We start from the raw sequence: 22,013 nt of genomic DNA, 5'->3' as shown, positions 1-22,013 counted from the left end.
TAATAATAATAATAATAATAATAATAATTTCTCCAACATCCTCTTTTGGGGCAGATATGTCGACGACACTTTGGTAATTTTAAATGAAGAATCAACCAACGCAGCCTCTACACTTATTCATCTCAACAACTTAGACTCTAACATTAAATTCACCCTTGAATCAGAACACAACCAAACTCTTAACTTTCTAGATTTAACTATTACTAGACATACTTCTTCTTTATCTTACAAAATATTCAGAAAACCAACCCAAACAGCAACCACAATACGACAAGATTCTTCGCGCCCTCAAGCACATAAACGTGCTACTTATAATAGCTTAATTTTTCGTGCCTTTAACACCCCTATGTCTAACAAAAGATTTAAATAATGAATTGAACACCATCCATAACATCGCTAAGTTCAATGGCTTTAACAACTCCTTCATAAACTGCATCATCAACAAATTCAAACACCGTCCTAAAACCACTTTATCTAAAGACATAACAAAACCAACTGCATTTTCCACTTTCACTTTCACTCAAGATGCTTATAAAATAACTTTTTTTTTTTGAACACAACATGAAAATTTCTTTTAGAACTAACAATAGAAATTTGGATATTTTACACAACTTTAAATCACTAAATAAATCTAATGCTTTTTCTAAATCTGGAGTGTACAGATTCAAATGTAACAACTGCAACTCCACCTACATCAGACAAACTGGCCGCAACTTCAATATCAGATACTCTGAACATATCAACGCCATTAAATACAATAGATTCTCCGCCATAGGACAACACATACAAGACTCCAAGCATAGTTTCACCAATATTGAAAAAAACATGAAAATACTTAAACAAAGGCCCCCTCTTAAACACTAATGAAAATTGCTTTATTCACCTATATCAATACTTCATCCCTAATTTCAATTTAAACGACATTTCTGAAAAACCCAACATCCTTTTCGACATCCTAATTCTTCTTCTCAAAAATTCTAAATTTCAAAACCCCAATTATACTTTCCATGCCTTACAAAGTTCCTACCCACATTTTCTACCTCCAATAACCCACCCTAAACTACCCCTCCTTCATCTCCCTATCTTATCCTTCCTCAACACCATTTAACTTCAATTTCTTTTATTCTTCTCTTATTCCACTATTCCTCTTCTTCTATTAATTTATTCTATCTTTTCTTTTAAAAAAAAAATTCCACCTTCATTTCGGTTCTTCTCATTCGTACTCAACTCCTGCCTTGCGCCGATTTCGACTACTTCAATCATGACCTGAATTTTTTACGTTTTAAGAAACTTAAAGGCCCCCTCTTAAACACTACTGAAAATTGCTTTATTCACCTAGATCAATACTTCAACCCTAATTTCAATTTAAACGACATTTCTGAAAAACCCAACATCCTTTTCGACATCCTAATTCTTCTTAAAAATTCTAAATTTCAAAACCCCAATTATACTTTCCATGCCTTACAAAGTTCCTACCCACATTTTCTACCTCCAATAACCCACCCTAAACTACCCCTCCTTCATCTCCCTATCTTATCCTTCCTCAACACCATTTAACTTCAATTTCTTTTATTCTTCTCTTATTCCACTATTCCTCTTCTTCTATTAATTTATTCTATCTTTTCTTTTAAAAAAAAAATTCCACCTTCATTTCGGTTCTTCTCATTCGTACTCAACTCCTGCCTTGCGCCGATTTCGACTACTTCAATCATGACCTGAATTTTTTACGTTTTAAGAAACTTAAACAAAGGCCCCCTCTTAAACACTACTGAAAATTGCTTTATTCACCTAGATCAATACTTCAACCCTAATTTCAATTTAAACGACATTTCTGAAAAACCCAACATCCTTTTCGACATCCTAATTCTTCTTAAAAATTCTAAATTTCAAAACCTCAATTATACTTTCCATGCCTTACAAAGTTCCTACCCACATTTTCTACCTCCAATAACCCACCCTAAACTACCCCTCCTTCATCTCCCTATCTTATCCTTCCTCAACACCATTTAACTTCAACTTCTTTTATTCTTCTCTTATTCCACTATTCCTCTTCTTCTATTAATTTATTCTATCTTTTCTTTTAAAAAAAAAAATTCCACCTTCATTTCGGTTCTTCTCATTCGTACTCAACTCCTGCCTTGCGCCGATTTTGACTACTTCAATCATGACCTGAATTTTTTACGTTTTAAGAAATGTGCATATACGTTTTCATTTGTTTCCGGTATTGTGCTTTTTACTATATATTTTTTCTCTTCACAATTGTTTTTTTCACGTCAAATGTTCTAAGAATTCTATAGGAGCACAATTACTTATTCAATTATATTGAATTATATTATATTTATCTATATACTTACTTTTCCGCAACCGAAGAAAATTACTGGATCATCAAGCTATTCTCCATTTTACTTTGGCGTTTGAAACCACAGTGCCTGATGTTAAATATATCACGCTGATCACCGGGAGCTGGCAAGTCACTTCAATAGATCTACTCATCTTCAACTCCTGCACGATTATGGATCTTCGTATGTGTTCGATTATGATTAGACTTTGTGCCTGACAGTGTTTAAAAACTAGCTCTTTTAACCGTTCTCCACTATTCATAAACATTATAAGACTTCACCTAACACTTCGTGTGCCATACTGCCGCTCAGAAAATTATGCACTGTTTTCTTTTAAGTGACTTAAATTTTACTTCTTCCGAATTTTACAGTGTCTACCCCTGTTCATTTTTACATCGCCTCTTCTACTGATCCGGAGTGTACTTGATTTTTTATTTCCCTTTACCTATGCATTGTTTCTCATGTTTTAATCGGCTGATGATGACCTGGACTAGGGTCGAAACCGGTACCACTTCTACTTATTATTAAATAAGAATGTAATTCACTACATTTCTTATTCATTTGTATTGAATAGGCTGAATCTCTTTATCAATTATTTCATTTTTATCCGTTGTATTGTGTCAAAAGATCTAGTGGAAAAATGGGAAAAATTCTATATCAATATGGATCAGTATGCCAACCCAAAAATTTCAATCTGAACGAGATTACAGAAAAAGCAAACATCCTTTATAATGCTGCCATCCCACCTCTAAAAACATTTATTTAAAGAGAATCAACAAACAAAAGCAAAAACGCACAAATGAACCTCCAATAGACACGCCCCAGCTTACCGCAACTCCTCCCCAGGTTTTCTCCGTGACCCCACTTCCTCTTCTCTCCAACGCCGCAATAGCTAGTCCTCAGCGCACGCCGTGCTCCCGACTAGCGCACAAGGACAGACCAACTCTTAAAACACACTCCATAGACATTCTCTATTAGTAAAATTCTTCTCATTTTCCACCAGATCTTTTGACACAATACAATCACCATGAATACAGAATTATACGACCAATTAGAAACTGACTCCGTAACCGCCAACTTCAAATAATGAAAGTCTCTTTCATAACACCAAGAGAACGAGGCAGAGATCGTATTTTAAATTTCAGCTCAATCTGGCAGATATTACCCAAGTTGAAAAATTATAAACCAACCCAGAAGAGGCGCAGCATTCCCCATTAAACGGGTAAAGAAGGAATGAGTAAAGTGAGTTCACGTATTTTGGTCAAACAGGGAGGAGCTTTTACACAAGGTATCTGGAACATTACAATGCTTCCAAGCATAACAAGTATTCGGCCAACATCACCTCAATAGAGAAAGATTTGACGATCGTTAAGGCCTAGGTAAAGGGAAATTATTGAACGAAACTGAAAACTTGTACATTTATTTGGAACACACCTATAATAAAAATAATAATCTTAACAATGTCATTGACAACAAAAATCCATTATATGACAACTCTGAGGTTAATCCAGGCCGTAAATCAGAATAAAGTTCCCAGTATGTTTAAATCACAGCACACATGCGCTCCAATAGCCACGCCTATTGCCAGGCCCGCGCAATCCAATTCGAGTAACATCTCTCATGCATCAACACGGACGCACAATTTGAATCCCACTCCCCCTTCCCCAACACGCTCCACCCCTCCGTTACAGCATCAATACTACACTAGGAGTAGCAAGCTTAGTCGTTCAGACACAACCGGATCAGCCAGTGATAGGCAGTCTGAGACGAGGTCTCAAGATTTCTCGGTATTTCTCGAGACTGGCGCAGGCATTATTTCTCACGAGAAATTTTGAGAAATCTTGAGTGTGTTATCCCCACATTGTGCGGCGAGCAGCGTGTTGTAGGCCTACAGGTAGTCGGAGCTGAATGTTTGCTCCGAATATGTGAATAGCCAACCACGTTCCTTCTCATTTTCGTAAATATGTGTCAACAAGTGACTGGGGCGTTCATTTCTATCGAGATCTATTTTGATGCAGTACAACATAATGATAAAGGATACGCATTCTGACATCGTATGCACTGGTAGGTACACGACGGCTACTGTAGGTACACGTACCTGGTGACTAAAGGCGTGCATTATTAGAACTCGAGACGAAGCAAGATGCGCCCTGGTGCATATGCAACCACCATTACATATAAATGGAATGTTGAAAGTTAGAAACTTCATTTTGTTCCGTATTGAACTGGGATTACAGTAAAATGAAAATGTTAAAGGTCCACCTTTTCAATACCATGAATGTTTATTGATGTGAATATATGTCACATAACATCTAGAGAAGGTTGGTACTAGTTTCGACGCTCATTGCGAGTCATCAGCCAACAAATCAATTGAGCAAAATGCAACTTATCGAATAGCAATATATAACACATGATAGCACCTACAAGACAAATGTTAAACTATGACTAGTTAAAATATAAAACACATGGCAGCAAATAAGTCAATAAGTCTATCAAAAACACCATTGAACTAAATGACAAACTAAAGACCTTTGACTTGCAACCTAACCACATTCGACGTAGTCAACATGTATCCAAGCAAACAAACAGCAAAGCTTTTCCCTATCATTGAAAGCAATTTAAAGAAATACAGTCCTCTTAGCAAACTTGAAATATATGAGTTCATCTCAATTCTGAAATTAGTCGTCAATAATAACCGTTTCACTTTTGACAAAACTATTTATCAACAAGACGGATTAGCAATGGGTTCACCCTCTGGTATCTTAGCGGAGATTTATTTAGATTATCTGGAACACTCTAAAATCAACAACTTTCCCAACATTCTACTATGGGCGAGATACGTGGACGACACATTTGTAATTATGAACAAAGAAATTAAGAACGCGGCCTCTACCCTTCACAATCTTAACAGCATCGATCCCCACATTAAATTTACACTAGAGTCTGAAACAAACAGGTTAATCAATTTTCTAGATTTGACCATTCATAGACACCCTTCCTCTTTTTCTTACAAAATCTTCAGGAAAACCACACAAACTGCAACTACCATTCGTCAAGACTCCACACATCCCCAAGCATACAAACTTGCTACCTACAATAGTTTAGTCCACCGTGCCTTCACAATACCCATGTCAAAGAAAGACTTGAACAACGAACTCCAATACTATTCGTGCAATCGCCAAATTTAACGGTTACAATAAACCCTTTACAGAACAGATTATCAACAAATTCAGACACCGACCTAAGACCAATCATACTAAACAAAAATCTAAAGACGCCACTTCTTCCACCTTTACTTTCAACAAAGATGTCTACAAAATCACCAATCTCTCCAGTAAACATAACGTAAAAATTTCTTTCAGAACAAATAACAGGACTCTGAAATTCTGCACAATTCCCCACCAGTTAACATGTTCAATACTTTCTTAAAGTCCGGAATCTACAGATTCAAATGCAATGACTGCAATTCCTCATACGTCGGGCAAACAGGACGCAGTTTCACCACTAGATATTCAGAGCACGTCAACACTATAAGATACAATAGGTTTTCAGCAATAGGTCAACATCTCTGACTCCAACCACAAGTTTACCAACATTGAACACAATTTAGAGATCCTTCAAATGGCCAATAAAGGGCCTCTCATGAACATAATCGAAAATTGTTTCATCCATTTTGATCAATACTTTAATCCAAACTTCAAATTAAATGAAATCTCTGACAAGCCTAATATCCTTTTCGATTTCTTAATTCACCTGTTTAAAAATATCAAATTTCCAAACACTAGCGCTATCTTTCAAGCCATGTGCAATCCACATCCCCGTCACTTACCCCCACTACCTCATCCCTCAGCCCCACCATAGCCCTACTCTTCAGCTGTAGCTCCTCCTTTTCCCCCTTCCCCTCCCCTCACTCTCCCTTCCCTTCCGCTACTCAGCCTCCATTATTGCTCTCTTAATTAGCCCAGCTCCTCTCCTTTCAACATCTATTCCATCACGCTACTCAAGGTGAGTTTGCCTCCTTTCCCTTATATTTCTTTTGGCTATGTACATTTATATCACGCCAAATTTGGCTTTCAATCTTTTCGTCAGGTCTCCACGTTTCCATACTGAACTGGGAATCGTGACATTAATTCAAATTATGATCTTCACAAGACCACATTGTTGGCTTCAAAACCACCTGAATTAAGCCTGTTAATTACCGCAACTTAAGAGAACAAGATTAATTCTTCCCACTGATAACATATGAGGCCTTATGATTCATGCACTTCAAGCTGGACTATTCTCTTGTTTATCAAGACTCAACAACTGGGATACCTTCTCAAAAATGTTATGTTTTACAGTCAGACACACCACATCATTTCAACTGGTTATAATCTAACAGTGACTTTATAGGTGCCGTCATATGTTTAAGATGGTTATACGCACCATACCCTCATCATTTTAATGTTATATTTAAAATTTGCCTTAGTTGGTGCATTTAAATGTTGTATATAGATATGCCTTATGTTCTACAAACCTCAAGCTGGACTACTTTCTCGTACATCATACCCTAACTATTGTTACCTTCTCTGTTTTGATTTCATTGTTTTAACGTTTGACAATTTAGCTTTCAACATTCTTGTATTTGCTGTCATGTGTTTTATATTTCAACTAGTCATAGTTTAACATTTGTCTTGTAGGTGCTATCATGTGTTATATATTGCTATTCGATAAGTTGCATTTTGCTCAATTGATTTGTTGGGTGATGATGACGCGCATTGAGTGTCGAAACTAGTACCAACCTTCTCTAGACGTTATGTGACATATATTCACATCAATAAACATTCATGGTATTGAAAAGGTGAACCTTTAACATTTTCATTTTACTGAATGGAATGTGTAATCTAAAAATACTTCAATTTGCTCCAATTCTTCCGACAGGCAGGTGTACATCGTTATCAGACCCCGCATTCAATAACATATGACCACTGCTTGTGTTTACCGATATTTTGGTGACAAAGGAAATAATTACTTACAATGCTATAGAGTATTCGCGTCATAATTAGGTAGGTACTTCTATATATGACGGTACAATGTGAACTGTGTCTAACTATACGTGACAACTTGAAGACGATGTCCGAAACGCAAGTCGTGGATGTCGGTTAGGCCTATTTTTAAGAGATGTCACATAGCACAGCGCACTGTGTTGCTTATTCAAAAGAAGTAAAATACATCGGCAGAAATACTTCTGGAATGATCCGGCACTTACAAACGCATAATATCAATGAAGAGGAATCGTCACAGAACACCTCCGGCCCGGTCTGAATCACAACGATTGCCGACAACGATTGTGAGGCATCCAGGTAGGTTTACATCCTAATAACAATTATTAACAAATTACACGGGTTATTCAGCTAAGAGAAATCCACCTGGCATAACTCGTGAACAGTTTAAGATACTGGCATTCTGTATTCACTTTTGTTAATGGTAAGGAACTCATAGTTCAACATGCAGTGCTTTCCTAGAATTTTGACAAAATTTATCGTCACACACGTTTCTATGTGAAAACTGCTGATGATAACTATCAAGCTTACACTCGAAGTTACTGGCACGTCGCACAGCTCGCAGTACACGAGAATCGGTCTCAAGAGTGTTGCCCATCACCCCTTCTGAAAAAATTGGAGCAAAGTCGGGCATTTTAGATTACACGCTCCACTCATGTGTAATGGGGGTTGCGTATGTAGCAAAGCACATCTTCCCCGTCTCAGGTTCAAATAATGCATGTCTCTAGTATGTTAAAAATTAAATAATTTTTATCTTTAAATGTCTCTAGTATCCAAAGATACCGACATTCTGTTTCGACTTTAGTTAATGGTATTAAGGGGTTCATAGTTGAATATGCAGTACTTTTCCAGGCTTTTGACAAAATGTATTGGATCACACATTTTCATATGAGAACGTTATTTCACGCAATAACTGCCAATGATATACTATCAAGTTTACAGTCGTAGTTACTGGTACGTCGCACAGCTTGCGCTATAGGAGGATCGGTCTCGAGATTTTCGCGAGAGTCTTGAGCGAGAGCATTGTTCATCACTAGTCCCAGCTAACGTCGACAAGACAAGTAAGTTCGTCCACTTTCATGGGATAAACACTTTCACTCTACAATTATTATCATATTGGGCTCTACATTCATCATTCTAATTCCCTTTTTTTCCTCCTATCCAGTTACAGACAACTCATATTCCTCCCAAGGTTGAACAATGCACCAATGGAAAAGTTAATCAACAAGAATAACTTAATATTCCAAATTTTTATCCGACGAGCACTAATGAATGATATCAACACTATGTTTCCACCATACGTGCTTCAAACTTACAACATAACTATGCCTCTTTCTAAAACAGATTCAAACCCAACAGGATCAACTTTAACCAAGGTTCCGGTTTTGTAACAATTCTTACGACTTAGGTGACCATAACTGTTGAAGAAACCCCAACTCATGCTGTGATAAATCTCTAGTCGATACAATTGGAGAAACCCTAATTCACGCCGTGATCAATCCAATCTACATTTTGGAAGTCTAGTCATTATAAAATAAATTACAGTAGAAGTCCGATAGTCCGGCACGATCGGGACCGGCCCGGTGCCAGATTACCGAAAATGCCGGACTATCAAGCAGTACCTCTTACTACGATATAAGTTAAGGCGTACAGCAAAAACAGCTGTAAAACGGTGATTTGCAGTAAAATGTTGATCAGCAGAATCATTAGTTTAATAACACACTTTTCTTTTCAATCGTGTTTTTTTATTGCCATTCCATAATAATGCCGAAGTTGATCAATGTTTTTATCTGTAAGTTTCCTTTACCATTTTGAGTCTTTCCTTTTGAAGACATGTAAACGTCTGTTTTTGAACGTAGCCCATACATTCAATTTTTGAAATCTGTTTTTTTAATCATATGGTTGGCATTCCAGTACTCAGTGTAGTACACAGCCTTCCAGACTGAATATTTCCAGTGGTAGAGATATTTGAGTAAGTCAATGGATATCAACTGGATTGTATCAGATCCATTTGTATTAATAACTTTGAAATAATAAAAAATACACTTCCAATGGTTTCGACAAATAATGCATCAAATTGTTCAGGAGAGATCATTATTAAGCGATAATAACAATAAAAAATCCTGGAAGGGTGCCGGACCATCAGGTGTTCCGGACTGTTGGATGCCGGGCTAAAGGAATTCTACTGTAATTCATTGTTCATAAATTCTGGCAAAGTTAATGTACATATTGTACATATTATAAACTATGCAAAAAGCATAAGACCATTGTATTTAGTATTAAGTTAAGTTTACTATTAAGTTCCATTATTTTTAGTTTTAATTCTTGACCTTAAGATTAGTATTAGGCTGAAGATGCCCATAACTAGGGCGAAATATGTCCCTAACTGATGTTTATAATTCATGTAGAATTTAATCACTAAAAAATACATTTGTATTGAATAGGTGGACACAGTAATTTTAATCTTGAAAGAGTTTTACTTATTGTATCTTTAATACAGAAAAAATGAGATTAGTTACTTGTATACTTGTAAAGAAGGAATGGTTAAATTATGCAATATCTTCTTCAGAAACCTTCAAATGACTATTGCACTTGCCATCACTTTCGCTGGATCTTAGAAATTAAAAACTGAACAAACTTCATTTGTAGATACAGGAAACCTTCAGGCAAAAAACTGAACACCGAACCAGACATGTTTTATTTAGTTTTCAGAAAAGAGAAGCTGTGATTACGGAATGGATGGAATGACAACATAAAATGTTATAGAAACTAAATTTGGAGACTGATGTTTTACATGTTTTATACCTTTATCGAAGTCCCGTTATTACCAAGTTCCAAACGCATGTCATAATGATCTTTGTCTTTCTCTTCTGTCTTCCACAAACATTCCTTTTTTTTCTTTCTTCAACAGTTAATCTTCGCATAGAAATACTAATTTATGTAAGCATTACAATCACTACAGACTTTTAGTTCAGTTAGCTCATTCTGTATTTAACTGGATCTTAAAAATTAAAAACTGAACTAACTTCATTTGAAGATACAGGAAACCTTTGCGCAGAAAATTAAACAGGAGACATTTAAAGATCTACCTAATAATTATTCATCATCAATTAGGGGGGTGATTTCTATGACCTAAACAACATAAAATTCAAAATGTGACTTAATGAACAGCATCTACATTAACATACAGAAACACTTATTACGATGGCTACAGGTTGCAATTTATGTAGAGTTGAAATAGTTTTAATTCTTCAAAATTTTTAACCTAAAATTCAAACACTGCATACTCCTAGGTAAGGATGGAGTCTGTGGAAAACAAACACTACAGTTACGGTACTTTCACTGTTCAATACTCTAGCAGTTTTATGTTATTTGAATGAAGCTTTCATACCTGATCTAGTCTCCATTACCAGGATTGTTGAAATTTATGACCAGCACCTGGTTGCTGAATGAGAATCCTCTCCTGTTGTCACCAAATATCATTTCATAGGAAGAAAAACTTATTTTGACATCACATGATTTAACGAGAGCATACTTGAATAGAGTTCAATCACTTGGAGAAAATTCCTGGAAATATGATTTCTACTTATTCCATGCAGGTACAAAAGTCCACTATTCTTTTCCGGTTCATTTTCTACACACCCTATATGCTACGGTTCCTTATGCATGTTTTAATTCCAGTTTAATGCACCTTTACAACATCCAATGCATTGCTTAGTTCTGCACCTGAAATTTCCAGCTGCATGAATGCTCCAGATAAGGAATAAAAATTGAACTTCATATAAGCCAGGTCCACTTTCAAAATAATTCTTGAAAATAAATCTTTAGTAGTATTTTTATGGAGGATGATTCTACAAGATCAAAAGACGATCTTCTCCACGATGTCCAAGTTGTTGCATAGTACAATGTGACATGATGATGATGGTTTAAAGGGACCTAACATCTACGTCATCAGCCGCTAATGATACAAAATGTAATGATAATTTAAAAGTCCAAAATTCATCCTCTAACCAGAATTCAAAATATGATGATGATGAATAATTCTATGAATATGAATTTAAAATACATCAGCGGATCCAACTCACAATACTCAAAGTTAAAAATAATTCCAAAATCTATCCACTGACTAGAATTCAAAAAGTCGACGATGAACAATGATTATGAATCAGTGAATCCGACCTGCAATGTCTTACTTTCCCAGAAACCATAATAAAATAGTATTACTGACCAAGGACAGCTTCCAAAGCACAAACCTGAATCTATGATGCTTGTTGTCTAATCCAGGTCAACGGTCCTTCAATGGTACTTATCACTAGTAAAGTAGTACCATGGTATTTCTCACGTTGCGGTACTAATAAAAAGTAACGTAGACTCGCTGTGTTCCACACATTACGGTACTACACAAGTATTGTACAGTACATCGTACAGGAAACACAGACCTATGGTGTTTCTCACATAATGGCCCCTCTCACAGGCAACCCGAACCCACGGTTTTCCCCATATAGGGGTATTAATCACAGGCAACGCCCAGACCCATGGTGTTTCTCACATAATGGTACTGATCACAGGCAACGTAAGCCTAGGGTGTTCCGCATATAGTGGTACTAATCACAGGTACTGTAAACCCACAGTGAACCACTCTCTGCCGCAAATCACAAACCTATTGTGTATTTAACACAGTGGTACTACTTGCAATTAAAGGCGACCCGTGGTGTTCCCCGTAGGATGGTAGTAATCAAAAGCAGTTTCATGGTTCTGATTCAATCATCCCCTTAGTCGCCTCTTACGACAGGCAGGGCAAACCGTGGGTGTATTCTTCGCCTGCATCCCCCACCCACAGGGGGTACTGCAACACAAAGTCAAGTCAACATGTCATAACTGGCTGAGGAGGTAGGGGCGAAGGTGCTTCTCCTTGAAATTTCTGAATGCAAAGTGGAGCTTTGACAAACACTTTCTTAGAGTCTGATAATTTATCTGCTTCAGGGTAGCTAGTTCTAATTTCTTCAGCTATCCTGTGCAAGGCATGCGTGCCAACAATCACACTCGCTAAACATCTATAGTCTCGTCCACTGAAGCCCGCATCTTAAGGTCGGTCTCCACTGATTAGCGTTTAACAACATGATGAATGTTAACTGGTGACACCACCAACATGTTAACTGTTAAACACTGTTTCATTTAACATTGTGTCCACACATATAACATGTTAAACTTTACTTCCTTTGTTTATACACAGCTAGTTAATCATATAATACATTCAGGTGTTGTCTTGCATTTTCAAACAAGGACAATGGACTCAGATGAAGATTTAGCCACTGTTGCTTATCACAGAATTTTGAAAAAGATGATGATGCTTGTTGTTTAAAGGGGCCTAACATCTAGGTCATCAGCCTTTCTTGAGAAGGAAGGAAAGAAGAATGTGTGTACGACAATATCTGAATAGAAGGCACAATGTGGATGAAATTCTGAATGAGCTTAAAGTAGAAGACAGGTTTGGATTTTAAACTTTGAGAATGTCTGAGCATGATTTTAATGTAGTTTACCTAATGAACTTTGCCAAAGACATGCCGATAGCACACGAAAAACGAATTGATTTAACATGTTTTCCAATCACCACGGAAAACATGCCAACATGTTAAATTCAACATATCAAATTAACACGTTAAGTCAACTATGAACCAAATGTTCATATACACATCATTTTTAACATGTTAAATGTTAAATCAGCGGAGACCCGGCTTTAGAGTCTCCCATTCAACACCTTATTACAGGCCCTCTCAAGCACCCAAAATCTCACGCGTGCAAACCAAGGCGCAGAGGTTCTGTGCACTGTGCATCGGTCTGACTCTGATAACCTCCGCTCAACTCTGCTCGGATGATGGAGCGCTGCAGATTGAGGAAGGGGGAGACAGGCGTAGGGAAAGAGACAAAGCTGTTCCTCTGTATTGAGGAGTGGGGTTCAGCACTCTGGTCAACCTGCGCAATGCACCGGTTCATGCACCCTGAGAGGCCCTGCCTTATTATATCCATCTCTTCACAACAAGCAAGGGGTCGTATAGTCCTCCCTGAGAGGAGATTCATTGGGAGCAGGATGCTTTGTATATTTCTCAAAACTGTCTGAAGCTTCAGTTAAGAACATTAGACGAAACGATCATCTTGAAGAGATCTTGCAAAAATTGTGAACACTGTGAACTTGAAGTCGGGGTTTCGAATAGCAGACGTTCATTTTCAAGTTTGGTTACACAATTCTTATGATTTGCAGTATTACAGTGTTGTAGGACAGTGAAGCATTTTACCTTTTAACTTTTACCTCACACAATTTACAGAATAAGATCGGTCCATCCGTACTGAATGTTTTCACCAACTCACGAACAATACTTGGCAACTTCTCACAAACCGAGACTTTCGTTTTAGGGATACTGAAAGCAAGTGAATGACCGAAGCTCCCTCAATAACCAAGGTCATTCAGTGTGTTTAAGGAAGAAAAGGGAAGGGTGAAGGAGAGAGATGCCTCTGCTTCCATGTAAACAATTGATCCCACCAGCAAACAATAGCTCTTACCTGTTAGAAACATTCTATACACTACTTTCAATGGGTGGACATACAGGGTGGCGCAGGGAAATGGGAAATTATGAAGTAACATAATCTGCACGAACGCAGGAAAAACATTTTTATTGACGAAAGTACGTATATACAGTATGCTATTTAACACTTCATTACAAAATATCACAAATTATCAGTTTAGTTCTTAAAGATGACATCAGAAAGACGTGCTCCATTTCGTTTCCATTCTTATGACCTTCACAGAAATTCTCGACTGCTTGCTCTAGCATGTCTCGGGGAATGGCAGTGATTTTATCTTCAATCTTCTAATTCAGTTCATGGGGAGTTACAGGACATGAGTGGTACACTTTACTTTTAAGATGTCCCCTCAGGAAGAAGTTGCAAATGCTAAGATCAAGTGATCTCGCAGGCCATGGAATGTCGGTATTACATGAAATGACTTGCCTTCCAAACAGCTGGCGAACGGCTTCCATCGGTTGTCCAGCGGTATGTGACGTGGCTCCGTCCTGCTGAAACCACAAGTTTTCAAGGTTCAGAGCATGCAGTCTCGGTGTAAAGAATGTTTCAAGCATATCAACATACCGAGCAGATGTTACTGTTGTTGCAATGCCATCCTCACTTTCAAAAACGCAAGGTGCAATGAAGCTATGACATGAAACAGCACAACATTCTGTGACCTTGGCGCTATGTAATGGGCGCTCGTGCAATTGACAAGGATTTTCCTGCGCCCAGTAACAAAAATTCTGTTCGTTTACGTATCCATTAAGGGAAGTGGTCTTCGTCTGACATCCATATATTAAGATGTTTGACAATTTATTGAAAACCACCTATTCAATACCATTAAAGTCTTTACGACTATAATACAATCATTATATTAACGTTTGGGCATATGGTACGATTCACCTGTCATTGCACGCATCATCAGCCATAAATTCTAACCTCCAAGTCAGAGCTCTGATTGGATGCTATACTAAAACTATTCTCAAAATTTTTTTTTTTTTTTTTTTTATATAACAATTTGTACTAATGTACAAGAACATCATGGTCATATTTGGAGTGAACTGGCCGATCATGTCTTAGAAGTTCTAATGGGATGACCAGTTCATGTTCACATCCAAGGGAGATAATACAAAGATAAATCTCATAATGCCGATAATGAGACGGCAAATAAAGTCAAGTGGAAATCAAAACATTCTTTCAGCTATATGGGAGATTGACAAACTTTAAAACAAGATTGGCCAGTTCATTTCCAAACGTACCATATGTTCTTAGTGAAAATTGTTGTAAAAAAATAGTTTTTAACAATAGTTTTAGTACATGGTTTTTTTTGCTAGGGGCTTTACGTCGCACCGACACAGATAGGTCTTATGGCGACGATGGGATAGGAAAGGCTTAGGAGTTGGAAGGAAGCGGCCATGGCCTTAGTACATGTTTAGTATATGGAGTACCCCGCATGGTGGTACTATTTACAAGTAGTCTCATGGTTCTAATTCAATTATCCCTTGTTCGCCCCTTTTAGCTGGCTCTTACAACAGGCGGGGGATACCGTGGGTGTATTCTTCGCCTGCGTCCCCCATCTACAGAGGGATGTGTGTGTGGTCCACAAGAGCTATTTTATTTCGCTCATGTCCGCCAGCAAGCTGGTTAGGATCCCACTATCTGCCACCTGGGATGTATCACGTGGCAGTATCACCTAGCCCCTGCTACGCCAGCGTAGTAGGTTCATGGTATGTTCCACGTGTTAATATGAAAGCTCAGATGGTTACAGAACTCTATTGAAGGCCGGCTCTACCACCTACTGATAAAGTACCGCCGTAACTTGCCCTCCGCGTAAAAGGATGTTTCCGTTCGACCACTCCTAGGTAGCGCTATCGGCAGTATTAATCTTAGTTACCCGGCGCGTCATTTATCGGCCACTTCGGGCGCCCGATAAGACTTTACCTGCCAGGCAAGTTTTGAGAGCTGAACATTATTAGCTGTATTTCTGGTGACATACAACTAAAATTAGTTTAGTATACTGAAAAAAGCATGATACTGTAACAGTGATCAATATTGTATTGCAGGATTTTGAACATTAATGCTTCCCGTAGCGTAGGGAACACATTTTATAGATCAAACTTTTCGCAAAGAAACTCTAAAAGGATATAAAATCAAAACCTATTTGGAAATTACTTCAAATGAGCATTAATTTTCTACTTTTTCAGTTTTCAATAATAATAATGCTATGTGTTTTACGTCTAACTACTTTTACGGTTTTCGGAGACGCCGAGGTGCCGGAATTTTGTCCCGCAGGAGTTTCTTTATGTGCCAGTAAATCTACCGACACAAGGCTGACGTATCTAAGCACCTTCAAATACTACTGCACTGAGCCAGGATTGAACCTGCCAAGGTGGGGTCAGAAGGCCAGCGCCTCAACCGTCTGAGCCACTCAGCCCGGCTTTTCAGTTTTCAGACACCAGGTATAATTTAGTGTATGTATCCTAAATACCCCAAGTGTTCTCGTAGCGTAATGGCTAACGCCATCGCTGCATAATGCGAGGTATGAAGGTTCGAGTCTTCATTATGACGATTTTTTTATTTTCATTATTAGCGTTGTACTAATATGTATGCCTCTTTTCATACGTTCATTTGTTAACAATATATTTCATTGAAATGTTTTATCACAATATTATGTCTACTAGGAAAATGCTTTATATGTGTACTACTTATAGAAAGTGGATGTTACCGAGCTCGATAGCAGTAGTCGCTTAAGTGCGGCCAGCATCCAGTATTACATGTGATAAATATCATTCATATACCAAAAGTATTGATTAGGTGGTGAATTCAATAAATTATTATTATTCCATTCAGTATCCAGTATTCGGGAGATGGTAGGTTCGAGCTCCACTGTCGGCAGCCCTGAAAATGGTTTTCTGTGGTTTCCCATTTTCACACCACAGGCGAATGCTGGGGCTGTACCTTAATTAAGGCCACGGCCGCTTCCTTACCACTCCTAGCCCTTTCCTGTCCCATCGTCGCCATAAGACCTATCTGTGTCGGTGTGACGTAAAGCAACTACCAAAAGAAAGTGATGTTATGATTAATATAGTACATAGGACTGTCGTCCAGGTAGCAGATTCCTATCAGTTATTTACATAGTCTTCTTGTAAATGATTTCAAAGAAACTGGAAACTATTCCATTCCCCAATTCCTCTTCCTACGAATGGATATTTACCCCGATTAGTTCTTTACATTTAGAGTACCTTCCAACATTATCTTCATAAAGTTACACATTAGAATGAAATGCATTATCAATCAATGGAAGCATGTGGAACTAAACGAGGTCACAGAGCTAGTTGCAAATAGAGCATCGTGGAGATAATCAATTCTCAGAAGCCTGCAGATAGAATGCTCAAAGACAGTAACTCCGTAAGGAAGTTTTGTGTGTGTGTATACTCATATGGAAGCGCATAAAAGAGTTAAGAACAATGGCAGGGAACGAAAATAAATTTTTAAATGTAAATTAGAAAGACGAAGAAAACCTGCATACCTTCTATTACGGAGCGAGCGACTTCACCAATCTACTATAAGAATACTTTCCAAAAACGCTGCCTTATATATGACAGGTTATAATTGGCATAAGAAAATGTAATTGAGATTTGAATCCCAATTAGGTATTGATTTTGAAGCTCATAGATTAAAATCACGAAAGCTCGACATAAATCTTTGTCCATAACTCTTAAGACTCTCCTTATTAGGCTTTTTGGTGATAATCAGCAGATGCAGGCACAGGAAAATAAGACAATCGAAATGAGCTTCATACATCTAATGATAGACAGCACCACACTCGAAACCGAGAAGGCCAAATCAGTCTAGCCAACTCCGTATATCGGTGTCTAGCTGCGGGTTGCTACCTAGCACTTGCGCGGAGTTGGTTGCATGCAAGCCAAAGTATTATTATTTATAAGCATTATTTATACGCCAAAGTACCAGCTGATTTACACCCCCAGGTAGTTTACCTCCCGAGCAGCTGCCAGCCACTTTACCAGCAGATGGTCGAACCGGCCCCGAGACGAATAACTGAAATAATTTTAGGCAGTTGCTGGTTCCTTCATTCCAAGAAGCTGCCCAAACTTGGGCCGCTTCGCCAGCATAGGAAGGAAGCGGCTAAGCCACTCTGCTGCCTTTCTTTTGATGTGGTTTGATTTTCAGTATTTTTATTCAAGATAGAAATACCCAGATACAACGTATGTATGCACATAAAACAATCTGAGTTAAGAACGGATTTTGGCATCAAGCGAATGATGATGCTCCCCAGACAAGGAAAAAGTGTTAAGGATTTCATAAGGTCTCTTTGAGAACATAATTGCAGGAGGTATTGTCATAATTACATGTTAAATTTGTTGGATTTGTGTTCAGTCATATACAAATACACTGAAATAATTTTCTTGCAGTAAAAAGATCTAAGAGAATTACTGCATTATTCAAAACTCTTCACTACCAACTTTACAGTGATTGTATTAATCATGACACCTGACCTCGTGAATTTTATGCTACTTGACACTGCAGACACCTCAGTTTGAATGCATTTAGCACTCAATCCTTGACAGAGTCATTAGTAACCTGTTAACTTATAAGCAGCATGCCAATAACACTACAGAGACTTCGTACGAGAATCTCAAGACTAGCCACCAGAATCGAGAGCTGCGTTCTATGCATTCTTAACATGAACAAGCTTCAAAATGACACCATGGAGAATGCGAGGCTTGAGCTGTTGCATAGACTATACCATACACTCTGCCGTGTACGTAATAGCACCAGTTATCACCTGGCAATCCCGAAGTCTATCCCTTGGATTACAAATTGTGGTCAGTGCTTGAGGAATAAGAGTTGTGAGGACTACTGTAGCCATTTCTCTATGAACACTACATAACACCATCAATGCCTGGCCAGAAAGCCCTGTATTCGAGAAGGAAAAAATTTTAAACAGTTTACCGAAAATTCTTAGTATCAATACATGTTCTTTCATAACTAAAAATGGTATATTTCTTCTCTTCCAATATGTGCACTGTACATTCTTTTTAAAACATGTAAGAGTACTTATGGTCATATGACGTACAAACAAAGCACGTGTTCCACCGTGTCCTGGTTCAACGTTTTTCAAAATTTTTAAAGCATGATTTGCATGTTTGATCTGCCTGCACCCTTTAAATTACACAGAATTAGTTGTTTCTGTCAGACACAACCCTCCTTTTGTTGTCATTGTCATAAAACAATAGTCTGCGCAATTTCTGATGTGAACAACCCAAGCTTGTTAGCTTGCTTACTTAGCCGCATAGATAATAACACTAAACACAGACTTCCACTGGAGAATCTCATGACTCACCACCAGAATTTCGAGAGCTGCGTTCCATGGGTTCTTATCACGAACACGCTTCAAAATGACAGCGTGGGGAGTGCAAGGCTTCAGCTGCAGTCCACAGGTCCAGCTTCTTTGTGAAATTGCATGCCTATCAGGCAGAGTATATCAGAGAGTCATTTCTAAAATTTAAACTCAGTAAAGTATTTCTCAGAAATGTATGAATAATAATACTTTAATGTTGGTTAAAACTGTACACTGCTTGTCTGCAAGGACAGAACGGAGAACAACGGAAGCAAACCAACAAAACTCTTTCAAAACAAAATAAAACACTGAATGTACATAAAAAAAATACATGCAATAGCCCATTTAACTTTTCAGGAAGATTACTGAATTTACTAACTTCCCCCTTCTGCTCGTTTAAAAGAAGTCCCAACTTCGGAAATATCCTCTTGCTAGGTCTCGAAGTTGGTTACAATTGATGGTTGATACCTCCAATGTCCGATTTTGTTTCCAATGGTCTTGTGGGTTTTTGTTTCGCACCTTGTAACATTTTTCCAAATATCACAACACTAGTTCACAAGCTTCAGCAACGGGATTAAGAGTCGTACTTTGGTGTCCGACTTGACTGTTGAATCCTAGAATGAAGAACATCCCAATGTCTGTTGGGTGCATTGTAATCTGGGTCAAGGAAGGAAATGAACTTTAGAAAGCCAACATCTTCCACAATGGAAGCGATTGCAGATGTCCAGTCACCGTTTGAATTATTACCACGTCCAGTTCTTGTTGTCACTGGCTGTTTTCTGTGGGACATAAAGAGTATAGTCAGAATGACACATTCTACAATGTAGACATTATCTCAATAGCTGATAGAACAAACGGATACAATGACGGTCTGAAGGAAAGACCCCCCCCCCAACAGATATACTACTGAGTATTCAAAACAGATAAAGTGAAACTGAAAATATGAATTTCACATATTTAAAGAGGGAGATCTGTAAGAAAAATATACTGTCAAAGGAAGAAAAAGATGCAACATTAATTGCAGTAATTTTATTTTTGTTTGAATACCATAACTATTTCACAGCCTGAATTTGTATCATTAATACGAGGGTCAGAAATAAGCTTGAAGGGTGCCGATAAGCACTGCATAAAGGTACGGAAATTGTCCACACAAGAACATTTTCACGTTGTATGCAACTGACAAAATGTTCCATCATCTTGAACCAGCTGCAGTTTCCCAGGGGCAGTGAATGAGTGTTCTCCACTAGGAGTCTTCTTCCATAACCTGCCGCAAATCCAGACCTCACCCATCTCTTCCTTCCCGAGTTCCCTCTCGAGCCAAACTCTAGCTGTTCTTTGAGGGTCCATCTTTTCACATGGCCATGCCATTTCAGTCCGGCTTCCACATTTTTCTTTTTACAATTTGTTTTACGCCGCACCAACACGGATGGGTCTCATGGCAAGATGGGATGGGAAAGGGCGAGGAGTGGGGAGGCCTTACTAAGGTACAACCCCAAAATCTTCAGGGCAGCGAACAATGGGGTTCCAAATGCAAGCTCACAGCTGCACATCCCTAAGCGCACGACACAGGGGGTTGCTGACTTGGACAAGATGGCGTAGGCCTCTCTAGTCATTTCTTATTTTGTCCCTCCTTGTTTTCTGAAGAACTTAATTTCCACTGCTTGTAAATTGTTGGTTTGGATGCAGGTTTCTAGACTGTATGTGGTAACTGATAGAAAGAAGCTTCTGTACAGTATTAATTTTGATCTAGGTGGAAGAAGTTTTCTCACAAGATGATAAAACTGTGCTACTAGTGATTTCTGAAGATGATAGACTATCTGTTGCTTGTTCCAACTTTGATTCATCTACAGTGATGTTACTACGGATGTTCTGTCGACTAACAGGGAACACTGCCGTTTTGGACTAGTTTATCTTGAGACCAAATTGTTTGAATACAGCATTCCAGTCATTCAGCTTCTGTTGTACTTCAGCCTCATTATCACCCCGTATCACAATTTCCAGAGTTGTTGCTGAGCCTCTTAACTCTTCATTATTCAATCCATTAAACTGGTGACAGTGAGCTGCCTAGTCTAAAACCACTCCGAATATTCATTCCCTATTTGGACTCAACTCTGACAAGGGTCATACAGCATTTTGACTATCAATTAAGATTTGACAAATCTGACCATTTTCAGTCCCTTACCATAGTTTGTCTGCCCTGTCAATATATTATCAATATCTAATTTCATACAATGTTATCACACGTATGTGTTTTGGGAGCACGAACTCCATCAGTGATTTCTACATCAATATCCCCCATATCTCAAGATCTAACATTCTGTTTTACATAAAACATCGTCATATATAACATTATCTTTAACCCATATACAGACGCTGTCCACTTCCTGATAATGTCTATTGTAATGGAACACATTAAAATATAATAGAACACTTAAACACTTGTAAAAATTTTAAACTGGTTTTTCTTATATTGTACAACACTTTAAAATACGTATTAAAACTTCAGATATATTTCTTATGGCTGGTATTATAATTAAGGTTTAAAATGTTGGTTCAGTTTAAACTTTGGTTTATCTGTTAGTCATGGATTATAAAACTTAATCTTAAGTTTACCTAAAGATTAATTTTACTGCCACTCATCTACCGTTTAAACTGAAGTTTAAGAATACATAACCTTACAACATGGCAGAACAAATGGAACTCTAAGAT

At 37.9% G+C, this 22,013-nt stretch overlaps 2 protein-coding genes across 7 annotated transcripts in view; one reads left to right on the top strand and one right to left on the bottom strand.

The window, feature by feature from the left end:
* The window catches only part of LOC136883075 (uncharacterized), a 361,554-nt gene that overhangs the window by 278,302 nt on the left and 61,239 nt on the right, over positions 1 to 22,013 (top strand). The window lies entirely within an intron of this gene.
* LOC136883076 (serine/threonine-protein phosphatase 4 regulatory subunit 2) overlaps positions 14,032 to 22,013 on the bottom strand; it is a 31,197-nt gene continuing 23,215 nt past the window's right edge. Inside the window, exons 2-3 of one of the 5 annotated variants that reach the window (XR_011018820.1) lie at positions 19,684 to 20,083; positions 14,032 to 14,451 (exon numbers count right to left, since the gene is read on the bottom strand). The gene's annotated coding sequence lies outside the window, so the exon portion shown is untranslated. Of the gene's footprint in view, positions 20,084 to 22,013 lie in introns of all 5 variants that reach the window. The other 4 variants (XR_011018821.1, XM_068229578.1, XM_068229579.1 and 1 more) reach the window with 4 other exon arrangements.

This window comes from Anabrus simplex, chromosome 11, assembly GCF_040414725.1.
Source record: "Anabrus simplex isolate iqAnaSimp1 chromosome 11, ASM4041472v1, whole genome shotgun sequence".
NCBI classification, from domain to species: domain Eukaryota; kingdom Metazoa; phylum Arthropoda; class Insecta; order Orthoptera; family Tettigoniidae; genus Anabrus; species Anabrus simplex.
The sequence above is the reverse complement of the archived record's forward strand: the minus strand, read 5'-3'. Positions and strand labels throughout refer to the sequence as shown.